Source organism: Dendrobates tinctorius, unplaced genomic scaffold, assembly GCF_039654945.1.
Source record: "Dendrobates tinctorius isolate UK_male_01 unplaced genomic scaffold, ASM3965494v1 ptg000028l, whole genome shotgun sequence".
Lineage (NCBI taxonomy): Eukaryota > Metazoa > Chordata > Amphibia > Anura > Dendrobatidae > Dendrobates > Dendrobates tinctorius.
Window position 1 is genome coordinate 59,871,343 of NW_027361696.1, and position 16,221 is coordinate 59,887,563.

A 16,221-nucleotide genomic window follows, 5' to 3' on the forward strand; every position below is an offset into this window, starting at 1 on the left:
CACAGTCTGGTAGGCTCCTTGAGAAAGGAGTCCAAAACGCGGGTCGGGGCGGACGCGCTGGCCCAGGAACCACGGCACCCGGTACCACTGACGCCAATAGGTAATTACTATGGATTATACTATGGAAGGGTTGATAGTCACTGGTATGAGGGATTGACCGGGTAGCGCTAGGTTGATGGGTGTGTTAAGAGCTATGGGCAGTGTATTGCAGGTTATATTAGGATATACTAGTGTGGTACAAACCTGATTACAGGGAGTTGCTTAGTGACTGATTGAAAAATATCCTGCTGTTTCCTACATGGCCACACATGGGACGCATTAGGTGGCACTAGGCATATAATGTTGTTATAGGTTTATATTAACATGTACATCTACTATTTTTACCTAACAAGAGTAATATTGTGTTAGAAACCCTATTATAAAACCTGTTTTGTCTGCATACTCTATCTGTGGTGTCTGTTTTCCTGGACCTGAGCATCTTTGAGTGTTATGAGTGGTGAACATTTTGCACTTTTCCATTTGTACCATTGGCGATATGATTTTAATTTTGTACTAATAAAAATTGTATTTCTTATGCATAACTTGATTGCCTTATGATCATCTTTTTTGTGTGGTTCTAGAAGGATCCTATAATATTAATGATGGAGCCACGAAAAAGTATAAAAAGTGGCCCAAGTCATTCTTAACCCACATATAATGTAATTATATAGGTAATTTCCTGAGGTAGGAAGTGGTTTGTGCTGGAATTGTCACGAGTGGAATGCCTTATGTCACCTGTGAACACTTAGCTTTGCACAAGGATTTCGTAATTAGTTCTCTGAAGGAACATAAGATATAACCATTATATAAATAGATTTCATGAGGAACTGACGTTTTCTAGTTCGTGTTCTCCGTTTGCCAAGAACCAGATACTCATCATTAGCTGAATGATGAGAGTCAGCATTGTCGCCTGCAGGGAAGACACCGATAATGATACAGGTTGTACAGGAATCTATGGCTGGAGAAGTCTGGTTCTAATATCAGTAAAGCAAAGCAGGGTAAAAATGACAGGTGCAAAAGGCCATTCTTCATCACAGATATTGAGGAATGTAAAGCAGAGGTAACCAGAAGTAGGGAATAACAGTAGCCACAAATCAATTCAATTTAGGGGCAAATGAGAGAACCAAAAAGTTGTCCAGTTGGAGCAAAAATGAGAAATGAAACTGTTATGAATTAGAAAGACAAATTAATGAATTGCCCAGGTATTTATATGCAAAGAAGACAAAAACAAAAAGTCCCTGATGTCCCACAGAAGTGGTAATATAATGTTGGTTGTGTAATTGTGAGGGAGTGCCAGGGCCGTAGTCATGGCTGAGAGTATGTGTATTAATGCACCCTGGTCCCCCGTCACATGAATACAATGTCCCCTCTGCAGTATACCTTCTGCTTCACCTTCTGCACTGTCAGGGTCCCATCGGCCTGGCTGAAGTTCCACTTCTGGCATTCATGCATATAAAGAGACAGAGTCCATTTCAAACTCAAAATGTAAAACTTTACTTTCCTCTTTCGCAGCACATCCTTTTCAGATACAGCATCAGCATAGAGTTCCATACAGTTCACATTTTCGACTTTCCCTGCGCTTCTTTCTACATCCCTCAGTACATGCCCAGTTCGGTACCGCTGCTTGCGGTAACGCAGCGTCCTCCCTGGTCAGACTCACTGCGCTTGGGGGTTCCCTCGTCCATTTCGCCCTGGATCTGAGGGCATCAGCCCATGCGATGATCTGCCACATGATGAACGACCTGCGTCCCCGTACTGCTTAGCATCTCTTCTCTTGCTTCTACTCCACACTGCTGTTACACTGCTGCTTCAGCTGAACTTCTGTCCATCTGGACTCTGGATGACTGGGTACTCTGCTTTAATGTTGCAGAGCTATCCACCCTACATGGGCACCTGGGCCCTACTCACTTTCAACAGGCAGACTTCTTCCTCTTAACCACAGCTAGCTCCTAACTTACTATGTACACTAATGTGCCCATCTAGTGTTCGATTCGGGGTACTACACTCACCCTATCTCTACTTACATACATTACAGATAGCATAGTAACATATATACACAACAGTAACACATTATACTCTACTTTAAGGGGGTAGGATGTGGAACAGTTTATGTACCCCCTTACATAATGGTGCAGTTGTTAGCATTGTATTTAGAGAATCTAATTGACAGTGCAATGAGTGTGCTTTTTTTCTTTTTTTTACAGCCTTCTGCTCAATCTCATGCCATGGCAACTTGATGGATGAACGGTCTGTAGGAAGATCGATCTTGTGCAAGCCTAGATAGGTCCATCAGGGTCTTCTCCACCGTTATCTTGATAGTATCAAGCCATTGGGTTGCTGGATTTGCTCGTTCTTTCAATTCATTTGACCATGATGTCCTTCTCCAGTGATTGCTCTCTTCGTATGATGTGTCCAAAGTAGGCAAGTCGTAGCTTGGTCATCCTTGCTCTAATTGATGTGACAGGCTTGATTTGTTGCAAAATTGATTTGTTTGTTCTTATTGCAAACCATGGTATTGATAACATGCTTCTCCAGCACCACATTTTGAAGGAGCTGATTCTTCTTCTGTTTTGTTCTTTATCATCCAGATTTCGCATCCGTATGTTACCTTAGAACAGACCAGACTATGTATGAGCTGTGTCCTTGGGCTCCTTCATCCATAAGGAGCTAGTATCTCTACTTTAGCTCTCTATGCAACAGCTTGGTCATCCTCTGTTTTTGTTTCTGTTGATGGACAACTCCTAGGTCCTGGCAGAACCTAATTGTTATATCACGCTGCCAGTCACCCTGCAGATCAGAATTCATCATTTGTAAAAAATTTCTTTCTATATATTACATAAGTATGTAAACTCTGTTCTTCTAGGTCTCCCATGGTGGCGATGACATTTCCTGATTTTTGACTGATCCACCGATTAGATGCTTCAATGGGGATCGCATTATGCTACCAACTGCCTTGCCAAGATCGTGCCCAAAATTCCTCTTTCCGTGCCTTTGGACCTTTTTTCTCTAACCCCGTGATAGTTTGTTTCCTCTGTCCTGCCTGAAACTCATATGTTGTCTCAATGCTTTGAATTAACTAATTTGGAGGAGGAACCACAAAATGTCCCTTAGGGTTGGGGAAGCGGCTCCTGTCCCTCAAAGAGAGATTTCTCTTTGCAAAGTCTTTGTTCCTTTGGCTAGGATGAGAAGTCTTTCTGGGGTACACGAATCCAAGCTGAAGCCATATGCAAGTCTTTCAGAAACAAGGTTTGGATTCCCCAGCAACTCACAAAACTGCAGGTTCTCTTTTGGGTAATGCCACCTTTCACATCTTTCCTGGACTTAGGTTCTAGTGTTTTTTGTCTCCAGCTTCCTGCTAAGGTGTACCTCTGTTTAGTCTCCTCTGTTATCGACCCAACTTGTCTACTTGTCTGTTCTGATCTCTCCAACCTGCCTTCTCCAAACCCGAGCAGTCTAACTACTCTTCTGTCTCTCCCCTCTATACCTCACATATCTTCTCTGACCCGTGGGTCAGCTGCTGCAGATGAAGAGCAGGTAGCCACTTAGTCACATCCTTCCAGTGTAAGCCTGGCCAGTGATGCAGGTCCACACCCACCAGCATTGCATACAGCAAAGTGTGTGATTAAAGCCGATAGTGAATATAAATTGTTTTCTCAGGTTTCTCTATATTATTTGAAAAGAAAAAAAGCCTTGTCAGAAAGTAGATAAAAAAGGATAATGAATAAAAAGCTACAAAAAATATAAGAAAATGAGTACCCTGCAGAATAGGTTGCACTCTACAGACTCTAGAATACAAAATCTGCACTATTTTGCTGCCATAAGACTACTACCTTACACAGACCTCAACTTTTAGAAAGGTGCAAACATGCAATATGTCCATTGGTTAATTCCTAAGTAGAGCACAGGAGAGGCAATACTTTTCCAGTCTAATGCCAAAAAACATGGTACCAGCTCTTTAAGGACCACAAAGGAACTTAATTAACTTTAAGCAACAAAAATATTTTCTAGGTTACAAACCATGATTTTTTCACTTTCTGGTTCCAGACATTTGAGAGAAAGACATCATCTCCATATCTGTCCAGCACAAACATTAGGGGACCCCAAAGAAAGATAATTTTCCATCTTTCCCAGAACAAGGGAATTCTGCTCTTGCTTTCATCAGAATTAGGGAATTCAAAAACTGACCGTCACATCCAAGCATAAGCATAGTGTGAACAGATGCTTAACCTAGAGTCACCAACTCATATAAATTCAAACTAAAAAAGGAAGCACACTGTAGCGCCATAACATGCAAACATGAAATCTGAAAAATGAATTGCATTACTGCATTAGAAGTATGAAAAATTGAGAAAGCTTAGCACATAAAATGGCCAATTTTATGTGTACCTGGAAGCCACAGTAAGGCATTTCTCGTTTTCCAGGACCCTATCTATGCCAGTCCTCGCTTAGACTGAAGTCCTCATCTGAATGGGAACCTATACAAATCCTCTGTTTAGACTGAAGTCTATATCTCTGTGGAGGGGTAGTGACCCTGCTTTAATTAAAAATGCCTGCGGCTAACAGGTGAAGTGCCCAGTCAGAAGGTTAATGAATACAGACTTCAAAAACTGACCGTCACATCCAAGCATAAGCATAGTGTGAACAGGTGTTTAACCTAGAGTCACCAACTCATATACATTAAAAAAAAAAAGGAAGCACACTGTAGCGCCATAACATGCAAACATGAAATATGAAAAATGAATTGCATTACTGCATTAGAAGTATGAAAAATTGAGAAAGTTTTAATTAAAGCAGGGCCACTACCCCTCCACAGATATATAGACTTCAGTCTAAACAGAGGATTTGATTAGGTTCCCATTCAGATGAGGATTTCAGTCTAAGCAAGGATTGGCATAAATAGTGTCCTGGAAAATGAGAAACACCTTACCGTGGCTTCCAGGTACACATAAAATTGGCCATTTTATGCGCTAAACTTTCTCAATTTTTCATACTTCTAATGCAGTAATGCAATTCATTTTTCATATTTCATGTTTGCATGTTATGGCACTACAATGTGCTTCCTTTTTTGTTTCAAAAAACCAACCAACCATAAGACCTATTAACCAAAGAAGACCAGACAGGGTGTACTTAATTAATAATCTTTATTATACAGGTGGTTACATAAAAACCAATAAAAACAATGTGCACGTATAAGAATGACTTTACAAAATTGTAAGATAAAATTGGACCCAGTTACATATAATTCATATTCTAATATGCATACCTCATATATTATAAAGTGAAAATTTCCCAAACATTATATAATGTGCAATGAAAAAAGTGCAAGTGCATATAGATATAAATGCAATAAAGCACAGCTATTTAATAAATCACTGCCATATAAAGTGCAGTGTGCAATGTGCAAAAAAAAAGGGGGGGGGAGCCCCTCAGTGTTATTATATCATATTCACAAAAAAAGAAAAAATAAAGAAAAAAGGCCACTGTTAACTTAATAAATTGCTGCTAAAAAAGTGTGCATATACACAAAAACAACCATATGTTATATATCATATCAAAAAGTGACTCAAAAAAATCACTGCCATATAAAGTGCAGTGTGCATGTGCAAATTTTAACCATACGCATTTATATAGAGAACCACAGTGACACTTTTTGTAAGGTGCAAAAATAATTAGAGGATTGCATAAATGGATCCTATACCTTTAAGGGTCACCACGTCCCTGTAACGCGCACCCCGACGCACATTTCGGAATCCTTCCTTCATCAGGGAGTTCCTTTTTTGTTTGAATGCAAATTGGGTCGCCCTCGCACACACACAGGGCAGTGGGGTACTCGGTACCGGGCCGGTGTCAAGGTGGGAATATGTCACAGCAGCGGTGACCCGGTCCGTGGCCCTGGGCGCCCAATATCAATGGCGGTGATATTAATGGTGTTAAAGTTTATATGAATAGTTCGTGACGCCACCCGTGGTGTTTGGCAAGTAAGATGGTAAGCCAACGCTGCATACAGATCCGCTGGGACTGATGGTGTGGTGCAGCAGAGATGGTATAGCTCCCCACAGGTGGAGCTGTAGTCCCAGGACAGTGTAGGGGCAATGGATGAGGAGAGGCACAGAATGGTATAGATATTGTTACCCAGATCTAGCGGTGCGGGAATAACTGGAGGACACCAGAGTATGCGGTTCTAAAGCTTTACTCACTGTTTGCAGTTCACACAACTGCCTGCCTCCGTACCATGTTCTCCAGGTCAGGGCTCCAGCCAACCTCCAGGCAGGATAGGATTCTCCCTTCCACACTCCGCCAACATGTACCTTACTGAACGACTCCTCCAATGTGCCTTTAGGTGCGAAGCACTCCAGTACTTAGTTACCCTGGAATGCCTCTCTCTAGGTGTTCCTAGTCTTTACTTGTATGACAGACAGCTGTAGCCTGCTTCGGGGACTCCTCACTGCGTCCCGGCTCTCTATTCAGTTGCTGTTGTGTCCCAAGTCTATGATGGGAGCAAGGCGTTAGCGGCTCACTACTCCTCCGGTGTCTGTTGCCGGACATAAAGATCCAATCAACCTCGGGGACCGGGCCCCGGCCTTTGCGCTCTCTGGACTGGAAGGGTTATCTCTCTTTCTCAACCTGCTTCCCACCGTCCTTCTATTCTCCTTCGTTCCGATCTGTTCTCTCTCTCTTATGGAAGGTTAGGTTATCAATCTTATCAGTCTCTTTCTCTGGCCTTTCTCGTGCCAGCAGCCCAGATCACTGGGACCTGCTGCAGCACGTCCCTCAGACACCCATCTTCTCTCTTCTCTCTCCTCCAACCAACTAACCTCTAACTCTCACTCTTCCCTCTCTTTTATATCTAACTCCACCCGCCTCCCCAGCACCTCTCATGTTACGAAGCCAGGGACCACAAAAGGCACCCTATGACCTTTCCAGCATAAAGCATGGATGGGTCCCTGCTGAACTATCCTGTGTTGGAATGCGGAAAGGAGTTCCCAGCCTACCTGGATGGTGGGGCACTACACCTTAGGAGAAGGTGCAGTACCTCTGTGGCGACTGAAGCCTCAGGGGCGCCACAATATGAGTTGGTGACTCTAGGTTAAGCACCTGTTAACACTATGCTTATGCTTGGATGTGATGGTCAGTGTCAGGAACACCGCACTGCACTTTCTCACTGAGCCAGTGCGCGTTTCCTGAGTACAAAAGCCTGTGCACATAGATACCTGTGGAGCGGGCAGCAGTGGTGACGATGCATGCTCCAGGCTCACAGGACCTGAAGCATGTGACTGCTGGGGGCGTGGTCTAAACTCAAGAGAGCTAGGAGCTGCAGGGAAACTCCTAAAAGGGTAACTACTGGACAATGTTACCAAGGGGCATAGGCAGAGACAGAAACCAGATCAAGCCGAGCTCAAAGCATGAGATCGCACAACAGTGCCAAAGGGTTAGACAGAATGGATAGTCAGGACGTAACAATAGATCAGAAAGCCAGAACGAGCAATAGACGGTACAATAGGGATAAACTGTAACGGAGTAACGATAGCCAAGCCAGGAGGTCAGAACCGGAGAAGACAATAGTACCAAAGCGAGAGACAGAGTACAGAGTGAGGAGACAGACCGGGTCATACACGGGAAGCAAACAAGCAACGCAAAATACACGCACACCAGGGGTCAGACACACAGCCAGAACAACAGTATAGCTGACAGAGAACCCTGGTAAAGAGTGACTATAAATACCCCTCCCAGATCCAGAAAGAGGCCACGTACACTTAACCCTGTGAGTGCAGGGCAAGAACCCTGTTCAAACCATGACTGTACCCCCCTCTTAATGGGGGGGGGCCACTGGACCCCCAGGCTTGTCTGGGAATCAGGTGTGGAAAGCCCACACCAGATGATTGGCATGCACCGAACTGGCCGGAACCCATGACCGATCCTCCAGAGAGTACCCCTTCCAATGTATCAGATACTGGAGTCTCCGGCACACCCACCGGGAGTCAACAATGCACCCTACTTCATACTCCAGCTGCCCCTCTACCAGCACTGGCGGAGCATTTGATGAGGGATCCTCTCTCACCATCCCCACAGGCTTTAACAGGGACTTGTGGAAGACATCAGAAATTTTAAAGGAGGTGGGCAGCTGCAGTCGGTAGGCTACTGAGTTAACAACCTCCACAACTTTGTATGAGCCAATAAACTTGGGGCCCAGCTTTATAGATGGTATCTTAAGCTTGATATTGCGAGTGGATAGCCACACCTTCTCCCCTACTGCAAATGCTGGACCTGGCCCCTCCTCCTGTCAGCAAACCGCTTATAGTTTTCCTGGGCCTTGGAAATATTCCTCTGAACCTCCCTTCAAAGAATTCTAGGACATTGTGTCGCACCCTCAGCTCCAGGACAACCTGAATCCATGCGGGAAAACTCTCCAAAATGTGGGTTAAACCCATAGTTGATCTGAAAGGGAGATTTCCCAGTAGATTGACTCACATGACTGTTGAACGCAAACTCTGCCATGGGCAATACCTCACACCAGTCCTGCCTGGAAGAGGCCAAGCATCTCAAAATCTGCTCCAACGATTGGTTCGTGCGCTCAATCTGTCCATTAGACTCTGGGTGGTAGGCAGAGGAGAAGGACAACGAAATCCCCAGCTTTTTGCAAAAAGCCCTCCAGAACCTGGCCACAAACTGTACCCCTCTGTCTGACACCACATTCATAGGCACTCCATGCAACCAAATTATATGCTGAATAAATAAATGGGCCAGGGTTTCAGCAGATGGTAACGCGGGGAGAGGTACAAAGTGTACTTGTTTTGAAAACCTATCCACTACCACCCATATCACCGAGTTGCCCCTGGAAGGAGGAAGATTTGTGATAAAATCCATGGACAAATGTATCCATGGTCTATCCGGAATTGGCAAAGGCACCAACTCCCCGGCCGGCCGGATCTAAGAACTTTTAGAACAAGCGCACACCCCACATGCAGTCACAAATTTTTTAATATCTGTTACCATAGAGGGCCACCAGAAACCCCTTGCAATTGCCCCCCGGGTAGCTGCAATCCCAGGATGAGCACTCAACATAGAATCGTGAAATTCCTGCATAAGTCCGAGACGGAAACGTTCCGGTACAAACAATTTACCCGGGGGTTTACTACCCGGAGCCCGAGCCTGGGCCTCCAAAATCCCTCTCTGTAACTCAGATGAGATTTTGGCCACCACTACTCCTGGCTGAAGAATGGAGGAGGGAGGTTCTGGAGGGGACACCGAATCAAAGCTTCGGGATAAGGCATCAGCCTTGATGTTTTTAGGTCCCGGGCGTAATGTGATGTTAAACTGAAATCGAGAAAAAAAAAGCGCCCACCATGCCTGTCTGGGGGTCAATCTCTTGGCAGACTCGATATAGGCCAAATTTTTGTGATCAGTGATGACTGTAATGGGATGAACGGCCCCCTCCAGGAAATGCCTCCATTCTTCAAAAGCCAACTTTACCGCCAACAACTCTCTATTGCCGACATCGTAATTTCTCTCGGCAGAGGAAAATTTTTTAGAGAAGAAGGCGCAAGGCCTCAGATTAGTAAGGGTAGGAGGCCCTGATATAAAACTGCCCCCACCCCTACTTCCGAGGCATCAACCTCCACGACAAAAGGTCTTGACGAGTCGGTTTGTACCAATACAGGGGCTGAAGTAAAGCACTTCTTTAATGTCATGAAAGAATTTTTTGCAGCTACAGACCAATTTTTTACATCAGCTCCCTTGAGAGTGAGGTCCGTTAGAGGCTTTACAACCTGCGAGAAGCCCATAATATATTTCCTATGAAAGTTAGCAAAGCCCAAAAATCGCTGCAACCCTTTCAAGTCATGAGGCTGCACCCAATCCGTAACAGCCTGGACCTTCTTAGGATCCATGCGGAACGCCTCCCCTGACACAATCAAACCCAGAAAGCATACTTCTTGCATGAAGAATGAGCATTTTTCCAACTTGGCATACAAATAATTCTACCTCAGTCTCATGAGAACCATCTTCAAATGGTGCAAGTGAGATTGACTGTCCACCGAGTACACCAGAATGTCATCCAAATAGATAACCACAAAACGACCAATTAAATCAGAGAAAATTACATTAATAAAATTCTGAAAAACAGCAGGAGCGTTGGGGAGACCAAAGGGCATAACCAAGTTTTCGAACAGCCCTTCAGTCATCAGGAATGCTGTTTTCCATTCGTCCCCTTCCCCGACTCTTATAAGGTTATATGCCCCACGTAAATCCAGTTTAGAGAACCACTTGGTCCCTGTGAGTTGGTTACATAGATCAGGAATTAGGGGGAGAGGGTATGTATTTTTCACAGTAATTTTGTTTAATTCCCGAAAGTCGAGGAACGGCCACAAACCACCATCTTTTTTCTTAACAAAAAAGAAGCCCGCTGCCACAGGTGAAACAGAAGGCCTAATATGCCCTTTGCGGAGACTCTCGGTAATGTATTCCTTCATGGCTAGACGTTCGGGCCTGGACAAATTGAACAGGAGAGCCTAGGGTAACTTGGCTCCAGGGACTAGATTAATGGCACAATCAAAGGGTCTATGTGGTGGTAGCGCCTAAGCCTCACTTTCGGAAAATACGTCTTCAAAATCTTTCAGGTACTCCGGAATACCTTCCAGATCGACAGACGGCACTGACACAGATTTTACTGGGGTGACAAGAGTTGTCAAGTTACAACATAGACCATTAGCCATACAACCCCAATGAATGATCTCCCCCGTGACCCAGTCAATGGTAGGATTGTGGCGTTGAAGCCAAGGCATACCCAGTACCAGTCCAGCCGTCAGATTATTTAGAACAAAACACCTTAATTTTTCCACGTGAGTGGAACCCACTTTCAGAGAAAAGGTATCAGTCATGAAATAAATTCCCTCCCGGGTGATAGGAGAAGAATCAATTGCCACGATTATAACAGGATCTTTTAACCTGACTGTCCCTATCTTATGAAAAGTCACAACTTTGGCATCGATCAGATTAATAGAAGAACCACAGTCAACAAAGGCGGCAGTCACAACTGGACCGCCTGTAAGTTCTAGTTCCACTGGAAGCAAAATTTTAGTAAGCGAGGAAAAAGGTACCTGGGAGTCTGGGCAACCTCCTCGATTGTTACCCAGACTCAGTCGTTTTCCTGACGGCTTCACAGAAGAATGGCAAGAAGGACAGTTCCTTCTCCAATGTCCAGCGGATCCACAGTAAAAGCACAATTGGTTGTTTCTATGGCGTCTCCTCTCTTTTTACTTCAATGACGTGGCACCAACCTCCATGGGCTCGGGACTAGATGCAGAGTCTCTCAGATTGGAGAATAAAGGGGTCTCCTGCAGCATGACCCCTCTCGCCCGCAGCCTACGGTCCATGCGGACAGCCTGGATCATAGCGTCCTCCAAAGAATCCAGTGGAGGATGAAGGGCTAGGGCATCTTTCAAACGTTCGGACAGGCCTCTACAGAACAAACACCGGAGGGCAGCATCATCCCAGGAGACCTCCGCTGCCCAGCGTCTGAACTCAGAGCAGAACCACTCGGCCCAGTATTTCCCCTGGCACACACTCATCACCATATCCTCGGCTAGACTCACACGATCGGGTTCATCGTAGATGTGCCCGAGGGCCTCGAAGAATGCATTCACTGACATTCTCTCAGGGGAGGTAGGGGGAAGGGAAAAAGCCCAAGCCTGAGGGGAGCCCCTTAACAAAGACATAATGACCCCATCCCTCTGACTCTCATCCCCACAAGAGCATGGCCTTAATGAGAAGAAGAGTTTGCACCCCTCCTTAAAAACCTTAAATGTTTTTTTATCCCCAGAGAAAAAGTCAGGCAATTTAACAGGTGATTCAGGAGAGATTAAGGAAACATCTGGGGTACCCTCACCCCGGGTCCCAGAAGGAAAAGAACCCTGCATGGCATCAGCAACCTCCCTCTGAACCTGTTGCTGTGACTGAGCCAGGGTTCGCTGCTCCACAGACAGGTTTTGCATCATTTGAGTGAGGGTATTCACTTGCTCAGAGAGAGCATGCAGTGGATCCATGACTCAAGGAAAAAAAGTGCAAACCTCGTTTAAATGTTTTGGTCAGCTATAATGTCATGAACACCGCACTGCACTTGCTCCCTGAGCCAGTACGCGTTTCCTGAGTACAAAAACTGTGCACAAAGATACATGTGGAGCAGGGCAGCAGTGGTGGCGATGCATGCTCCAGGCTCACAGGATCTGAAGCATGTGACTGCTGGGGGCGTGGTCTAAACTCCAGAAAGCTAGGAGCTGCAGGGAAACTCCTAAAAGGGTAACTACTGGACAATGTTACCAAGGGGCATAGACAGAGACAGAAATCAGATCAAGCCGAGGTCAAAGCACGAGATTGCAAACAGTACCAAAGGGTTAGACAGAATGGATAGTCATGACGTAGCAATAGATCAGAAAACCAGAACGAGCAATAGACGGTACAATAGGGACAAACTGTAATGGAGTAACGAGCCAAGCCAGGAGGTCAGAACCGGAGAAGACAATAGTACCAAAACGATAGACGGAGTACAGAGTGAGGAGACAGACCGGGTCATACACGGGAAGCCAACAAGCAACGCAGAATACACGCACACCAGGGGTCAGACACACAGCCAGAACAACAGAATAGCTGACAGAGAACCCTGGTAAAGAGTGAGTATAAATACCCCTCCCAGACCCAGAAAGAGGCCACGTACACTTAACCCTGTGATTGCAGGGCAAGAACCCTGTTCAAACCATGACAGTCAGTTTTTGAAGTCTGTATTCATTAACCTTCTGACTGAGCACTCCACCCATTAGCCGCAGGCATTTTTAATTAAAGCAGGGCCACTACCCCTCCACAGAGATATAGACTTCAGTCTAAACAGAGGATTTGTATAGGTTCCCATTCAGATGAGGACTTCAGTCTAAGCGAGGATTGGCATAGATAGGATCCTGGAAATTGAGAAATGCCTTACTGTGGCTTCCAGGTACACATAAGGCTAGTTTCACATTTGCGCTTTATAGCGCAGCGATGGCCTGCGCACGGCCGCCGCTAAGCCCCGCCCCCTCCCGGCTCTCTGCCCGCCCCATCCGGTCATCGCCGCCTACTAGCGCACATGGGCGCTTGCGATCTTCGCACCCTATCTTTAGCATAGGGTGCGCAGATCGTGCGCTGGCAGGATTTTGCCGTGCGTTGCGCACTTTTGAAGGTGCGCCCTGCGCGCCGAAATGCAACATGCTGCGTTTGGCGCACACGGGCGCACCTTCAAAAGTGCGCAGCGCACAGCAAAATCCTGCTAGCGCACGGCCAGCGCACGATCTGCACACCCTATGCTAAAGATAGGGTGCGAAGATCGCAAGCGCCCATGTGCGCTATTAGGCGGCGATGACCGGATGGGGCGGGCAGAGAGCCGGGAGGGGGCGGGGCTTAGCAGCGGCCGTGCGCAGGCCGTCGCTGCGCTATAAAGCGCAAATGTGAAACTAGCCTTAAATTGGCCATTTTATGCGCTAAACTTTCTCAATTTTTCATACAACTAATGCAGTAATGCGCTACAGTGTGCTTCCTTTTTAGTTTAAATGCATCAGAATTAGGATGTGCACAGGCTAATGCTGATGCCAGCCTCCTCCATCTTCCTATCTGATGACTATAAACTCAATTTTCGGCCAACCAGAAAACTTAAAGTTTTCATCAGCTGCTTAATCTACAGCCTACCAAACAAACGTGTTATCATGTGACACTAACTCTAAATAGGAGGATTAATTTTGTCTTTTGACCCGTTTTCGTACTACATCACTTTTTAAAGTGATGAAGAAGACCACAGAAGCAGAACATAAGTATGCTGATGTGACAACACAGCATGTTATCTTAATTAACCAGATGTCTATTTTCAGTAAGCCAGGAGTAATGTTGACTTTGTAAATTTATGTTTCTTTCTTGTTGGTCAAGAGTCCGAAATGTTGACTCTTCCGGTTCGAGGGGTTTCGCTCTCCTTGGTCCTGCCCCTCCCTTCTTCTTGCGACGCCGTCCTCTTGCTTGCTTCATGTGCATGACACGTCCCTGCATCATCCACACAGTCTCCACGGCATTGTGCTCCTGCGCAGGCGTACTTCTCTGCCCTGTTGAGGGCAGAGCAAAGTGCTCCATTGCGCATGCGCTAGGGCTGTTTGACCTTTCCCAGCACCTGCACACTGAAGTACTTTGCTCTGCCCTCAACAGGGCGGAGAAATACTCCTGCGCAGGAGCACAATGTCGAGGAGACTGTGTGGATGATATCACAGGGACGCATCATCCACATAAAGCAAGCAGGACGGTGGCATCACAAGAAGGCGGCAGGCACTAGACCAAGAAGAGCTACACCCCTCGGAATGGACCGACCCGCAGATGAGTATAATAAAAGTTATTTTTCTTCTCTTACAGGTCGGATTGTGGGTAGATATTCAGCATTATAGGATGGTGTATATCAGCCCTGAAAGGTGATGGCCGTATATAATATCGGACAAAACTGGTGACAGGTTCCCTTTATTTTTTTTTCTCATTACGCCTTTTACCATTTGGATTAATTATTTTATATATTGTTAGATAGGGCTATTCTGAATGGGTTGATACCAAATGCGTGCATTTTTTATTTATTTTTATTGCTTTATTTTATTTGGGGCGAATTGGGGGTGATTTTTTTGCTGGAAAAAATGCAGGCTCAGAGCCAGAGGACTCGACCTTTGATGTATATACACATCAAAATTTGTTAAGGGGTTAACTGTGGTTTTGTATGTTTTATTGTCAGTCCGTAAAAGTGGTGTAATACTCTGACAAAATTGTTCCCAGCAACGACGTGGAATTCAGAGATGCTTACAGGGGTCTTCCCCATGCTATTCCCATGTCATTTCATTGCTGTTTCCATCGTTTTCAGCAATTTTTGCCCCCTCTAGAGCTCCGGGAGGGTGTCGAAGGAAAAATGCTCGCGTTTCCCATTAACTTCTATTATACTTGTTTCTCTGCTCAAGCACCCAAGCATTACGATTTGCTCAACTCGAGTAATGAGCACCCAAGCATTTTAGTGCTCATTTATCACTAATAAGTTACCCTTTCAGTAAAATGTTTATTTTTAAATGGTGGTCTCCCTCATTGAACTGTCCAACACCTGTACCTGGCAAAACAGCAACATCAGTTACATGCAGCCTGCATGGGCGTATAGCCCTCTCTTCCCAAGTCGAAACACTCACCCAGGACCCCCCCCCTTCATGTAATGCGCCAGGGCACAACAGATGAGTCTCTTGCCCATGGCTTCCACCCTGCACCACGTTACATCAGGACATCACAATTTACATTGCTAGGCACTGACTAGACATAGCGTTTAAAAGAAGAAGTCCAGTGGAGGAACAGACAGGGAGCTGAGGTGGCAAAACAAGTGAGTTGGCGAAGGAAGTATACGTATCTTTTTACAACCCTAACCCAGTAATCATTTTGCTGTCTTTGCATAAAGCGAATGAAAAAATTGGATTTGGACACATCCGATTTCTTTGAAAATTTGAGGTAAATTTGCTTTGCCTCAAAATGCTTCACTCATCCCTAGCAACCAGATTCTGCACTGTTGTGATGTCAACATGGTATATAAAAGGGCACAGAGCCGTCATTCATCAGCTGGATCTGACCCATTAGTGCTGGATTATTACCGTTTATAGCTGCATCTGATAAATAAGTGCCCCCACTACATCCATACCCAATGTTCTCCAGGTAGCAACTAAGGTCCTGCATTTCTCAGGGATTCAGACCCATCATACACATTAAAGTCCACACAACTTTATAGCTGTATTTTATACCAGACATAGCTATTATGAGGTTATCAGCACCCTACACCAGATTGGTCTACTGTGAGGTTATCCGCAGCCTACATCAGACTGATCTACTGTGATGTCATCATCAGTCCTCACGAGCGATGTCTATTGTTTTTTCTATCACCACTAGGGTTAGGGTATATAATATGATGACATCACAACAGTCTGCCGCTGCATCCAGAGTTTTCCCTGAGTAGCCTCAGTGTCTTCCACTCATGGACTGTTTGTTTTGAGTTGGTCGGAGAATTTCCCTCAAGCAAAGACTCAACAAACATCAATTAAAAATCTCAGGGAGAGCCTATACTAGTGGTGTATACTAGAATCCTCTAGTGGCTACATAAATGGAGGTGCATTA